We start from the raw sequence: 13,172 nt of genomic DNA on the forward strand, positions 1-13,172 counted from the left end.
TGCAAACTTTTCTTGAGTAACTAAAGTAGTCAATGTATGAGCTAAGCCTTACCCACTTATTTATCCCTAATCAACATCAACAGGAGAATTACACATTCATATGTCCATCCATTTGTTGGTCTATCTATCTAATCATCTGTCTTTACGACCATTATGCTGCCTGTGGGACCATGGCAGATTGTGCTTAATTGGTGGTTAACCAAAAGCCTTTGGTCAAGTCGATTAAAATATAATAGTTTTCATGCTTCAGCTAAGCTGCTCTATTGTTGTGATCCACTTGGTTTCATTGATTTTTATTCTGCACAAATGAAGGAGCTAACATTTTCATCTTACCCCATTGAGAGCTCTTACATTCAAATAGTCGCCTATAAGACAATTGGGACAGTCTTGCAAAAATGGCAAACATCTACTTTAGCTCACTTGCCTTTGCATACACATAGCGTCATCGTACTTACCCCTTTTATAAGGATAATGATAATCAAGGGTCAGTTATTATTATTCTATAATTTCCCTTCGTTCTGCACATTGCGAAACATTTTCATTTGCTAATTTGCATGGCAAACACTTTGCAGTTTATTTGTTAGCAATTTGCCGCATACTTTTACAAGTTCTTCACACCTTTTACACGGTGTGTTCCTTTTTATTTTTTTTTGCTCCCCCTTTTTGCATTGTTGCATTAACTTAACGAGAATTGGGTCAAATGCGTGGCAAGTTTCGTAAAAAAAAAGAAAAGGGCTAACAATAGAGGGGAATTCTTGTTGGTTTTTTACGTTGTATTTCTTATGCCCTGCGTTGTCACATTCCTGGCAATTCCAGAGTAAAACTTGTGCAAAAGAAAGGTTTTGTGTCACGATAGAGAGAGAGAGAGGAAAGTTTGGAAATTGAAAGCAGGCCTGAAAACGCTTAAAAGCAATTACGTATTCCGGTTGTCATTTTGTTGGCGAACCGGAAGTCATTATCCTGGCAAACAAAGGGCAATTGAGAGGGGGGTTTGGGTTGGGCGACTAAGTCCGCTCTTTCGCTCTATCTTCTTTTGTGTGTTCGTGTGTTGGTGTGTGTGCGTGTGTATGCTCTGCCTCATCGACTAACCACAGAAACAACAAGGCTAACACACCATTACATACATTTACGCCTTCTCCAGCGACAACTTGGATAGGACCTACGACTACCACTACGAGGTTTGTCCTCATTATCGAGTTAATTATGTGTATGGGTGGGTATATCTCTGAGTGTGTGTCTCTGTGTGTGTGTGCGTGTGACCAAAGGTAATTACAGAAACGCTTCCATTCTTAGCAGCTTATTCCTTTGCTCTAACTCACACTCACTCCCCAGCTTAATCTGCCTTCTGCTCCCTCTAAACTTGTCAATGATGTTTTCGTTCTGGGTTTCTATTCACTGGGGCTCCACCTCCGCAATTCTCAATTGAGTTTTGCACCTTTGCCTCATTGTAATTAATTCGCAAGGCGGCTGCCTTAATGATGTGGTTTTTGGGTCTATTTAAGGTGATGAATATCTCTCCGGGCACAGCCTACACAACCCCCCACAATGATTACGAAGCCAATTTATCTATGTTTTTCTTTATGCTGCTTTAAATATGAATTGCTGGCTCAGAAAAGTATGCTATAGAGTTGGAAGCCAAGTTATTGACGAGCAATCCAAATGGTGGCGAAATAGTATGTATTGAATGGTTCCGCACCAGGTAAAGAATATTCTAAAATATGTCAAGCAATGAAAATTGTGATGCTAAGTATTCTCAAAATGTCAAGCTGTCAAAGTGTTGTTCCAGGTGTTGTTCCAAGTATGCAATAAAATGGAAAACTTTTATAAAACTTACCTCTTTTTTTCCTAATGTAGAGTAAACTATTGATTTGAAAAACTAATTCAATATTGGCCCGAAAAAGTATGCTATAGAAATTGTAAATAAATATGTTAAGCAATTTAAATGTGCCCCAGATAAGTATGCTATAGGTTTTGCAGCACAAAACATTTCAAATAATCAAATACTTTTAGATCGCTATCAACAATTCTCTCAATTTCTCCCGTTTGTTCTTTCTCTGTTTCTATTTATCTGTCTCTCCCTGGCCTTGTGCTGTCGTCTGTGTTGTCCTTGATTATTAAAAGGACCCAACTCAATGCTTATCCTGTAGGTTAATTACATTTATCCAAACGCAACTGACCCCGCAGGACATTGACTTAATTTCCCTGGCGTTCTGTTTTTTACCCGCACTTTTCCTCTTCACTTTCTCCTTCTATCCCATATAATTTTTGTTTTTTTGTTCGCCCTTTTGCTTTTTAATTTTTTAATGCCTAACGAAAAACGGGGAAAAACCAGCAGCCAGTGGAAATTGCTGGTAGGTTTGTTTTCTGTTCAGAAAAAAAAGAAAAGTACTGAAATGCTTCCAGCAATTTGGGTAATTTTTTTTTTTTTTTGTACTGTGCTCGTTCAGGCGCCTAAATGGTAATTAAAAAATTGTTGCATCGACACTCCAATGCGTTTGGCTATTTATTTTCTTTAAAGTGAGCTTAAATTGTTGAAATAGATATTTTATATACGACCCGCTGTTTTCTATGACAAATCAAATGCTCACGTTTAAGTTTTGTGGCAGGGACAGAGACAAATCGAATGGCAATACAAAAATATTGTCAACTGTTAGTTGAAAGTTGAAGAGAAACAAAGGAATCAGCGCACGTTTTCGTAGCAGTTTCTATTTCAATGGGTCCTTACATTAGCCAGTTAAGTGTGAGCTGGTCGTAAGCCGCATGGCACAGTTGCCACATTCGCCATTGCAGTTGGCCTTTCCTTCTAATCCTAATCCTAATGCACGCATAAGGGCTAGCAACCGCAACGTGTTATAAAACACAGCATAAAGTTATGTTGTGTTTCTCCCCTCTCTGGATATTTTGTGTTGCTGGCTTTGCTCTATCTCTGGCTCTCTGTCGCTTTGGCCAAAAGTGGCCCATTCAGCCTTGGTAAGCTTAAATATTTAATTTCATTACGTCAGGACTTTGCCACTGAAGGATATAAATACTGCTCTATATAACATTTTTTTCTCTTTTTTGAAAAGGCAGTTTACATTTATATGGCTTGCTTTTCATTGAAGCTTCTGTTAGCTTCCTTTTGATTACACTCATGCACGCTGCTGGATGGTATAAGGGACAAAAGAGCAAAAATAAAAAAGAGAAAAAAAACCTTAGAGAGAGAGAGAGATTTATAATGATGCTAATATGTCAAATGACGTTGAAGGATGAGTGTGCCAAGAGCCTATTTATTCCATGAATCTTTTGCTCTCTTGTCAAGTGAGTGAGAGAGAGAGAGGGGGAGAAAAGATGCACAAAAGTGCAGGTTCATTTTTACTTTAATTGCACTTTTTGCACAAGTAGCAAGCAACAAAACCACATATCCGGACATGCCGGATATTGCCTTCCGCGGAAAACATGCGTGCAAGCCGACATGGCAAAATTTCTACCACAAAATAATGCCAGCGGATATTTGCTCAAAACCGATTAGAATACTTAACACGAACTTCTATTTAAAGACAGCTAGATAAAGATGGAGACAAAGAGACAGGGAGAAGAAAGACAGTCAAGAATTGTGTCTTGTCCTTGTTCAAGTATTTCCTCTCGACTATAAATGCCACGACTCAAACTTTTCAAACCAGTCACGAAGGTGTCTCTTTTTCGTTTACCTGTTTTTTTTTCCGTGCTTTTCGGATACAATTTCATTGTGCAAAAGAATTTCTTTCGGGGCGCCGGTAATAATTTTGTCAATATTATTATTGTTTGTTTTGGCCATAAATGCAAGTTTGTATGTTTTTTTTCCTCTTATTTATTAGTTTTACTTGCTTATTTCGGGTGTCAATGGGGAGGTTACTCGAATCAGTGGGGGGCGGGCGGATTCTCTGATATTGATATACGAGCCAAAGTCATGCAATGCGGCAAATGATAAACAGCCAACGCCTTCCATAACAAATAGACAATATAATGGCAAACAAAACAGGTGAAGAATTTGAAAACGATTTCGATATTTATATATATGTATATAGGACATGGATAAATTAAAACCATTATTACAAAACATGCCATGGCTTAAAGATCTTTAACTTGAAGGAAATACAGCAAATTTGTGATTACTTGAATAAATTCAAGATAAAATAAATTTTATCTTTAAAGTGTCAAGCGCCAAGATCTAAGATTACACTTCGACTGCAATTTATTTGGCTCTTAATATATCTTAGACCATGGGAATCTCGAATCTTGATACCAATTTAAGGCCTTACCTACGAACCTTTTTAAACGTACTTCTAGCCACTAATAAAAGCGAGAAGGATCTATACATAGATAAGAGTATGTAAAGTAAAGACATCAATAAGGAACTTAATACTTAATACTAAATACTTAATACGTAATACTAGAGTAACTTAAATAGGTCTGCATAATTTGTGTTTGTTTTTATGTTTCCCTTCCACTAATTTATACTTAATATTTATAACTACTCTGTGAAATCTATTAAGTTGATGAGGTGCTTTTAATGATAACACTAAAAAGCATTTCTAACTTTATTGTCCATGACTAAATAGTTTAGAGCCCCTTAAAAACACAGTTACCAGAAACCTGTTGAAATCACAGCACTAAAACAAATAATTACACAAACAGATGACAATATTTAACAACTGTTTTTGCTAAAAGACCCCAGAACACAGATATTTGCGTTTTTAAGCAATAAACATTGTATATAATGTGAAAACAAATTAGTCTCTCTAAAACTATTCAAGGAAATAGTTCGATTTGAAAGAAAGTTCTCTCTTTGTGAAATGGAAACTATATCAATTGTAACCTTAAGTAGTCTTAATCTAACAGATAATTCGTCTCAATACACAAATGAAGGTAATTACTTTTACATTAACCAACGAACGATTCCCAATTTGATCAACTAATTTCTTTATTAGCCAATGACTCCAACTATAATATTGTGTTGTCCATTGCCATTGTAACTTGGATGCTGCTTATTTGTCTCAGTGAGAGAAACAATGAGTGAAATGACTAATTTCCGATTCTCTTTGATCGTGGCATTCTATTTTCACTCTATTTCAGCCATGTGCATTTGCTGTTGTAACCATTGGCACGTCTTGAGACCGCCTCCAGCTCATGCAACTCCATTGCAATGTCAATATTCTCAGTCAGAGAATCAACATAGTTCTCTGCTCTCGCTAGAGGATTAGGCCAACAAGGTCAAAGGCAACAGAAAACACAAAGCGACGAAAAAGGACAAAAAAAAAAAAAAAACGCAAATAAACAACCCAAACACACAAAGGACACACAAAGACAACAACGAAAAAACGAACACAAAAATGGCATGCAGCAGCTGTCGGCGATCATCTTTCTCACTGGCTGGGGCCATATGGCCACGTCGTTGCAGCTTTCATTTCCATTTCCGTTTCCGTTAACTTAATTCCACACATACACACACACACAGACAAAAAATTCCATATCTCTTGCTTATTCGTTGTTTAGTTTACTTTTTTTCCACTCCCTCGCTTTCTTTGGCTTCTTTTTCTCCTGTTTCTTGCTTTGGCTAAAAAATATTTTATTACACGAGCGAGAGAGGAAAACGAAAAACTCAGGTTGGGTTTTCATTTCTTTGCTTCCCAAAAAACGAACAAAAAAAAATACTGAAAAGCATCTTTTATGCAAATTTACAATGTCAGGTTGTTGTTGGTTGAGCTGAGGGGAAGTAGAGAAAGGGCGGAGCTCTAACATGACTTCCGCTGCTTAACTGGCTTAATTTCGTAAAGTGAAAAATGTGAAAAAGGAAAAATACTCGACGAGAAATTTAACAAAATAAATGCAACAACTTGCCAAATACCCTGCCACAATTCAAACTTAGATATCCAAAATATGACTAATAAAAGTATAAGTATAAAGTATAAAGAAAACCCAAATACCTCCATTTTTAAAGGTCTGTAAATCCTGATTATTTAATTAAAATATTATAAAAGTAGTTTATCATGATTTGCAATTGACCCAAGGGTTTTGCCTAAAGACGAATTTACAGTACTTAATTTAAATGCATTATTCTATAGTATAAAGATGTTTTCTTCTGGAGATTAATTAAGGTAAACCACCAAGTCCGTCTTTAATTGCAAAATATTTACATCTTAAAGAGTCGAAAATCCTTCATTCCCATATTGACCCTCTGCCTGCAGGGTATTCAAAGGAGAGAAGAAAAAAATCATTTTACTTGGTAGGTAGCTAAGTAAAAGAAGTAGCATAAATAGCAAAGTTAAAGTTCCCCTTTGAAAGATTAAACCGATAACAGAAGAAGATAATGCCATGGAGTGAACCATAAGGGATTAGCCAGTTTAAAGTGTGTATTTGGCAACTCTTTCGGTACGCAAAGTTTCAGTCGGCACCAAATCAAATGTCGATTATCGCCTAGTTAGTTGCAGGGATTTCAAGTTGAGTGGGTCGTGTCTCGGCCACAGTGGTAATGTTTGCTCAGTGCCTGGCACCAAATGCCTATTTCCGCTTTTCCAAACCATTTCTTTCCCCACCATATCCCCCCATCCCTGCGATTCATGTCTGTCTCTCTTTTATTCATTATCGTCGTGTTTGTTTTATGAAGGTCGTTGCCAACAGCCCGCAATATACACCCACACACAGACACACACAAACAAAAGGATTCGGGGCACGCACGCACAGGGAGACCAAGTCGTCATCATTGTCATCATTCTCACCAACATTCAACGGGGGCGTCAAAGGGGCCATTTCTTGGCATTGTGTTCGCTCCCACTCCCAATCCATTCATTCATTCTATCCTATCCACTGGCTGAGCTTTGCTTTTGAGATTTTTAGAAGTTTTGTTTCCTAGTGATATCTTTGACAAATCTCAGGCAGCAAATTTGTCTTGTTGTCCGCTTGTCACTGCCTGCTAATAGGAAGCTAAAGACACAACGAACAGAGAGAAACTGATAGGATATAGGGAGTAGGGGGGAAAGTTGAGGGAAATTTGGTGGAAGGACGGAAATATGGTAACATCATCATAATTTCTTATGACACGAACAGAGAGAGAGACACAAAAAGAAAAAAAGAAAACAATATTATAGAAAGAAGAAATCTGTTGACATTAAATTATGGTGTATTATTGACAGTTTATCAAATTGATTTAACTTTATTGTTGTTGTATTCAGTTGTTCTTGTTGTTGTGTGTTCTATGTCCCCTTTCTATTTCCCTCCATTCTCTGCCCTTTCCCCGAGTTTTGTTTGTAATTTAAGCATCCTTAAGTGCTCATGATAAATGTTATGGCTCTTTCTCTAGTTCTACTCCTTAGAGTAGGAGCTTACTCCCTTCTCATTCTATCCCTCTTTCACCCTCTCTGTGTGTGTACCTAGTTGCGTGTGTGTGTTTGTGCATCAGTGTGAATTTATGTAATGCGCAAAGTTAAAGCATACTTTTGGACTGTGTTTGCTTAATGCTTTTGCTTTGTTTTTGCTGTTGTTGCTGTTGTTACTGAGCTCTCAGGAAAATTTTAGTAAATTTTTAGTTTGTTTGTATAATAAAGTATGTTAAATTAGCTGATGTTTTATTAATTTAAACAAAAAGCTGCCAAAACAAAAGTTTTCTGCCCAAAAAAAGTTTTTTGTTAATGTACTTTATCCTTGAATGGCCGAGCATAACGAGCATTTGCCTGATATATGTATTCATGAGTATACATATATATATGTATATTTATATAATGTATTTGGATATGATAAATGAAAGGGTAGAAAATTGTGCATACGAATGCCTCTAGATGTTGCTCGGTTCAAGGCTTGCATGAATTGTTACATACATACTTTAAAATATAAATGCGAATTGCGCATTATTGTAATACTTTTTATTTAAATAATTCACAAAGTAACAAAGAGAACAAAAATTTATTAAAAATAAATTTATTCCATTGAAAACTGTTAAAAAAGTAACGTTCAAGAACTTTCCAGAGCAATGCACACATGTATTCTAATTGCGTATGTATTTGAACGCATACATCTATCTATCTCTTTTTTGTATTTGAATACTGCGCTTGCCCGACTGAATTACTGGCACGCGCAATTAGTCTCTAATAAACTTCTGAGTTGTACGGACGTGTTACTATTCTTTTATTCTGCCTGCGTTATTCGGGTTGTGCGTCTCCTCCCCCCTCAACAGGTTATGGGCCCAGGACACGGTTTTGAATAGTAAAGTAATGAAGCGATATATTTAACGATTTATATCAGAGAGCATTAAAGCTACGAATAAGTTACGAACTTTATTCTGGAGAAGAGACTCAAAAGACAACATGAGTAATCTGTACCACATCGAGAAGTTGGACGAAAAGAATTATGATTCTTGGAATATACAAATGCGCAGCGTGTTGGTGCATTCAGACCTGTGGGATGTAACGGCTGGAAATTTGCCCACGGTGGAAGGTGTCGATCTCGGAGGATTGGATCGGAAGGCCCTAGCAAGTATTACGTTGAGCGTAAAACCATCGCAATTGGCATACATAAAAAATTGTTTAACGGCATTTGAGGCGTGGACAAGACTACGAGATGTCCATCAGCCAAAGGGACCGGTGCGGAAGGTATCGCTGTACAATAGGTTGCTAAGCTTACGCATGACAGACGGTCAAGATATGCCCAGTTATATAAATGGTTTCTCTGATGTGTTAGATCAGCTTGCAGGCGCCGGTGTACAAATAAATGAGGAGTTACGAACTATCATTTTGTTATCGAGTTTACCATCAGTGTATGAGAATTTCGTTGTCGCCATCGAGACGCGCGACGATTTGCCCAGTTTTGAAATTCTCTGCATAAAATTAAAGGAGGAAGCAGAACGAAAACGTCTAACTGTAACGAAAGAGAATGGGCAAGAGGCATTTGTTGCTATGCAGAACAGAAACAGAAATCAAAATGCACGCACACAGAGAAATCGTTCGCAAATTACTTGTTACAAATGCGGCAGGCAAGGGCATGTCAAAGCACAGTGCGGCAAAGAGAGAGTCGATAAAAAAGAGAAAGAGTACAAATACACTGAGAAAATGGAGAACAAGCAATGTAGCTTGATAAATGCTTTGGAAGCAGAGAATATGAAAAGAGAGAAGTGGTGCTTGGATTCTGGTGCGACGAGTCATATGTGTTGCGATAAGAGTATGTTTTCAGATTTCTCTGTACATGATGAGAAGATCAGTCTGGCAGATGCGGGGTATTTACGTGCAGAAGGCAAAGGAAAAGTCACTATTCGGACTGGAATATGTAAATTAACAATGAACAACGTGCTTTATGTACCAGGGCTGGCAGGAAACTTTATGTCAGTGGCGCGTGTTATTGAATATAACAGTGTTGTACATTTCGAAAAACATATGGCCAAGATCATACAAAATGGTGAATGTATTTTAGAAGCAAAAAAGATAGGCAACTTGTTTGTTTTTGAAGCTGAATCGGAAAATCTTTTTGCTGCTGTCGGAGAAGATGTATCATTGTGGCACAAACGCTTTGGTCATCTTAATTATAAAAGTCTGACGCAAATCGCAAGTAAGGGCTTGGTACGTGGGCTTAGTGTGACCAACTTCGCGCCCAATACTCCATGTAAGACATGCATGGTGAGTAAAATACATGTTCAGCCATTTCCTAAGATGACAGAAAGTCGGTCCAGTGAACTTTTACAATTGGTTCATAGTGATGTCTGCGGACCTTTTGGAACAAAATCACTAGGTGGTTCACGTTATTTCCTAACATTTATTGATGACAAATCTAGGCGAATTTTTGTGTATTTCCTCAAGGGCAAAGATGAGGTTTTTGGCAAGTTTCTGGAGTTCAAGAGTCTAGTGGAGAGGCAGACAGGGAAGAAGCTAAAATGTATCCGCAGTGACAATGGACGAGAATATGTGAACAATGCATTCGATGACTACCTGAAGAAAAACGGGATAGTACGCCAGTTGACCATAGCGTACACTCCACAACAGAACGGCGTTGCGGAACGAGCTAACCGCACTCTGGTGGAAATGTCTAGGTGTTTGTTGGCACAGTCTGGATTATGTGAGGCATTGTGGGCAGAGGCTATATTTACAGCTGTATATCTAAGGAACCGTTCGCCTACAAGCGCACTGACAAACCAAACGCCAATGGAAGCGTGGACTGGCAAGAAGCCATGTATTAATCATCTTAAAGTTTTTGGTTCTGTTGCAGTTGCGCTATCCAAGGGTCACCAGGAAAGTAAATTCCGACCAAAAGGAAAGGAATATCGCATGGTGGGATATTCAAGAGAAGCAAAAGGATACCGATTATATGATGGAGAAACTCGCAAAGTGGTTGAACGAAGAGATGTTCTCTTTGATGAAAGAGATCCCATAGAGCAAACTAATTGTACGACGGTTATGTTTGATTTGCCTGGACGCTATAGGCAAAATGAGATAGCAGATGCAAATCCAGAAATAAATGAAAGCGAGAGCGACGCATCAGAGGGACAGTCTGCTGAATCAGATGCTGACGAGGAATCGTTTCATAGTGCACCTGAAGAAAAGCTTGCACAAGATGAGAGCGAAATGCGGGTAGGACCTGGCAGACCACGAGTAATCAGAACGGGAAAACCTGGACGGCCGAGAAAACAATATAATATACTTGCTTCGATTGTGGCTGGTGAGGTACCAATTCCATCGACCTACGAGGATGCCATAAGTGGACCATATGCATCGCAGTGGCAAGAGGCAATGGACAAAGAGTTTGGAGCTCTGGTAAAAAATCAAACTTGGGAGCTGATAGACCTAACAAACAAACAACGAACAATAGGCTGCAAATGGGTTTTTAGTCTGAAAAAGAATGCGCATGGAGACATTGAACGTTTTAAGGCGCGATTGGTTGCGAAAGGATGCTCGCAGCAGTTCGGTGTAAACTACACCGATACATATGCACCTGTATGTCGATTAGAAAGCGTAAGGTTTGTTTTGGCGGTGGCAGCAGAGTTGGATCTTTATTTACATCAAATGGACGTATGCACAGCATACCTCAATAGCGATCTGGAGGACACGGTGTATATGAGGCAACCCATGGGGTACACAGACAAAAATCGTCCAAAGGCTGCATTACATTTGAAGAAGGCAATCTACGGTTTGAAACAATCAGGAAGGGCATGGAACTCTAAGCTGGACGCTGTATTACGAGATTTGGGTTTTAAACCATGTAGTAGTGAGCCGTGTCTATACCAAAACCATGGTGAAGAAGACTTAACATTAATTCTTGTTTATGTTGATGATCTCCTTATAGCTTGTCGTTCAAAACAGAAGATGGATGCCATCAAAGCAGCGATATCAAACGCGTTCGATTGCACAGACAAGGGTGCAACTGAGCTATTCCTGGGTATGGAGATTCATCGAGACGGTGAGCTTGGGCCTATTACTCTAGGCCATTCCCAATATATCAACGATATGTTGGTTCGATACGGTATCGAAAACTGCAGACCGGCGGTTACTCCTCTTGACGCAGGGCATCAAGTGGCATGCGACAATAAGCAGTGCAAGAGGGTTGACATAGGGTCGTACCAGACTCAAATAGGCGAACTGATGTGGCTGGCTCTAACCACCAGACCGGATATATTGCATTCAGTTGCAAAGTTGGCTCAGCGAAATCAAGATCCGCATTCAGAGCATGAAGCAGGTGTGAAGCACATCCTGCGGTATTTGGCATCAACGATGGATAAAAAGCTACGCTATAAAAGGACCGGCCAAGCTTTTTCTGGATATGTAGATGCCGATTGGGGTGGTGACAAAACTGACCGGAAGTCCTATACCGGCTATGTTTTCTTTTTGGCCGGAGGCCCAATATCTTGGAAATCTGAGAAACAGCGCAGTGTGGCGCTAAGTAGCACTGAAGCTGAGTATATAGCTTTGTCGGCCGCATGCAAAGAAGCTATCGTTTTGCGACGCTTAATCATTGAGCTGGGATGTGGAAATGCCGAGACCCCAACAGTTGTATATGGAGATAACTTGAGTGCCCAACAGTTGGCGAAGAATCCAGTTCATCATTCTAGGACAAAACATATAGATATAAGATATCATTTTGTACGACAAACTGTATCTGAAGGTTTTGTTGAGTTAAAGTATGTTCCGACTGATTTAATGATAGCGGATATTTTAACTAAGAATTTGCCAAAGAAAAAGCATAATGACTTTGTGAATATGTTAAATTTGAGTTAACTTTGTAAACATGGTTGCATTGAGGAAGGGTGTTAAAAAAGTAACGTTCAAGAACTTTCCAGAGCAATGCACACATGTATTCTAATTGCGTATGTATTTGAACGCATACATCTATCTATCTCTTTTTTGTATTTGAATACTGCGCTTGCCCGACTGAATTACTGGCACGCGCAATTAGTCTCTAATAAACTTCTGAGTTGTACGGACGTGTTACTATTCTTTTATTCTGCCTGCGTTATTCGGGTTGTGCGTCTCCTCCCCCTCAACAAAAACTGCAATGCTTTTCTTATTTCTCAAACATAAACAAATTATTAATACTTATAGATAGTTATAGAATTTCGTACCAAAATAAGCATTAATTGACATCCCCAAAAGTATGCAACAGTAATGAAATGCAACCATTTTTCCCCCAGTTTAATAGAATTGTAAATATTTCAGCGCTAAATTGACTTGTTAATAAGTTAGTTAATAACCTACTTTATTTAAATTGAATATCCGGCTTGCAGAGCTTTGGGAATTTTAAATTTTCAGTCCAATATCCTTTGGCATGTTGCTCATCAAAGTATGCAATAATATGTAGAATATTCAGTGGTATTCAGTATAGTTATACAAAGAGGACAATCCCTCACATCGTTGCAGTGTGTGTTTGAGTGTGTGTGTATGTACTTGCCACCCAAGAGACAACAACCCTAGGATATTTGAATTTCTGAATGCGACAAGTTGAATGGAAGGCAAACAAAACGAGAACATGATAAAAGCAATTGAAGAAAATGGCATCAGCTTAACTGATCGAAAGCGAGAATCGTATGCCGTATAGAATAGAACAGAATACAGTGGGCACGGAATAACACACAATACACATCGAAATTGAATGAATGAAATGAAGGAGTTGGAATTGAGTTGAGAACTAATCCGATATTCAGTTGCCAACATGTTGTAAAATATTTACTTTGGTGCTGCCAGCAT

The 13,172-nt window shown here is 38.6% G+C and overlaps 1 long non-coding RNA gene across 1 annotated transcript; it reads left to right on the plus strand.

Moving 5' to 3' along the window:
- The first annotated feature begins 4,865 nt into the window (after positions 1–4,865).
- LOC137577688 (uncharacterized) lies at positions 4,866–5,143 on the plus strand. Its single transcript, XR_011032451.1, has 3 exons — positions 4,866–4,884; positions 4,947–5,015; positions 5,092–5,143. It is a non-coding gene; the product is annotated as an uncharacterized lncRNA (long non-coding RNA).
- Positions 5,144–13,172: the final 8,029 nt, after the last annotated feature.

Source organism: Drosophila tropicalis, unplaced genomic scaffold, assembly GCF_018151085.1.
Source record: "Drosophila tropicalis isolate 14030-0801.00 unplaced genomic scaffold, ASM1815108v1 contig_593, whole genome shotgun sequence".
Classification (NCBI taxonomy): domain Eukaryota; kingdom Metazoa; phylum Arthropoda; class Insecta; order Diptera; family Drosophilidae; genus Drosophila; species Drosophila tropicalis.